This window comes from Branchiostoma belcheri, unplaced genomic scaffold (genome assembly GCF_001625305.1).
Source record: "Branchiostoma belcheri isolate BF01 breed outbred unplaced genomic scaffold, Haploidv18h27 scaffold26, whole genome shotgun sequence".
Lineage (NCBI taxonomy): Eukaryota > Metazoa > Chordata > Leptocardii > Amphioxiformes > Branchiostomatidae > Branchiostoma > Branchiostoma belcheri.
Genome location: NW_017803865.1, coordinates 820,655 through 822,349, shown reverse-complemented (window position 1 = coordinate 822,349; position 1,695 = coordinate 820,655). Strand labels below are relative to the sequence as shown.

The following is a 1,695-nucleotide window of genomic DNA, read 5'->3' as shown; positions in this document are numbered from 1 at the left end:
AAATCTTTATTCAACAGAACAAAAGAGCGTACAACAAGACAAACGATATAGCATAAGAGTACACACACACTGAATTACATAAAAACATTCTACCCAGTCGATATATTTGCTAAATCCCCCCATTTTTTGTAATGACTGATCATATTGTTTTGTTTACGTGCGATGCTTTCTTCTGTGGCTTTAAAATTATTTACAAAGGATTCAAAACTATGCAATGAAATAGTTGCGGAATGACGATTCTTGAAAATATACACCTTTCCCAGTAATATTATGAGATTGCATATAATTGGTACTGCTTCATGATGATCACCCAATAGAATGTTCAACGGATTTTCTATATTAAGATAAAGTCCAGTTTTTTTGTTAAACCATTTCTGAACAGTCAGCCAAAATTTAAACACCTTTCTGCAATCACAAAAAAGGTGTTCTGTTTCTTCTTCTTCTGCACACAAGGCACACAGTGGAGATTCTTTTAGTTTCCAAATGTATAATAGTCTATTTGTTGCTAAAAATTTATGTATTAATTTGAATTGAAATATTCTGGTAGGGGGGTCGATTGTTATTCTATAAATGAGGAGAAAAACTTCCTTCCACGGAATTATGTCGTTCAGTTCATCTTCCCTGTAAGTCATAATGCTCCTTGGGTGATCATTTACATTGTTGTTTTCTAAAAAGAAATTGTACACTTTTTTATTGATCTTAAGTCCTCTCATCCATTCATAATTACGTAACAGAGGTCTGCGTACATTACTAACATTTCTCACATTATAACATTTCAATTTACTAAAAGATTGGGAGACTGTTGATATTAGTCCATTGTAAACAAATTCCGGAATACATGTAGACAGATTAAATTGGGTTGTTTTCTAACCTTGTCACATGGTAGTGAATGTAGGGCTGTCATCTGTTAGGAACATTCAAACTTTCTGGCCTTGCTGACTTGAGCCTGGCTGGAATAAACCAACATTTGAAGAAGCAATGGTTTACCCACTTAACCTCCGACTAGCTCTTGGGGATATCTTAGGGGGGGTTTACGGAAAAACCTGGGCTGTCTACCTTACCAGGCTACCTTACCAGTCTACCTTGCCTGTCTAGGACGTCAGGCTACTGAACTCCCCCCATCCACAGCCTCACGAACAGCAAGACTTCCAAGCAGCTGCGCCCCCTGGCGGAATGCATCAGAATTGCACCCACTACTTTGGCACGTGCGTGTGCACAAACCTTAGGCCTGTGCAGCATGGTAATCTCCAAGCAGATTTTTCGGTGGCAAGACAGTATCCATTGGCCAGAGGAGTGTCCATTAGCTTTGGTTGGCTAATGGATACAGGATGGCCAATGGATACTGTCTTTTGCCACCCAACCGAAAGATCTGCTAGGAGATTACAGCATGGAGATAACATAGCCTGACTAATCGCGCTCCTGGCGGTCGGCCGCCCCGAAGTGGGTGGGGGTCATTAACCTCTTGTGTAACACAGGCTAGGAGTTAAACACAGCAAGAGATCTAGAAATAAACTGAGCAGGATGTTATATTATGTTTCATTTTATTTTATCTAAAGTAATCAACAGTAACAGGGAAACGGATGTCGTGGTTACTTTGAGAGCGCACGGGTCGGAGTGTGTATTGCATCAGAACAGGGTGAACTTTTGACCGAAGCGCGGGGGCAGCATTGTCCGTGCCGCACATCTGTAGAGAAT

At 40.5% G+C, this 1,695-nt stretch overlaps 1 protein-coding gene across 1 annotated transcript in view; it reads left to right on the top strand.

Annotated features, from left to right (window-relative positions):
• Nucleotides 1-1,695, top strand: part of LOC109471844 (nucleolar complex protein 3 homolog) — an 8,155-nt gene that overhangs the window by 2,227 nt on the left and 4,233 nt on the right. The gene's annotated exons all lie outside the window — the stretch shown is intronic.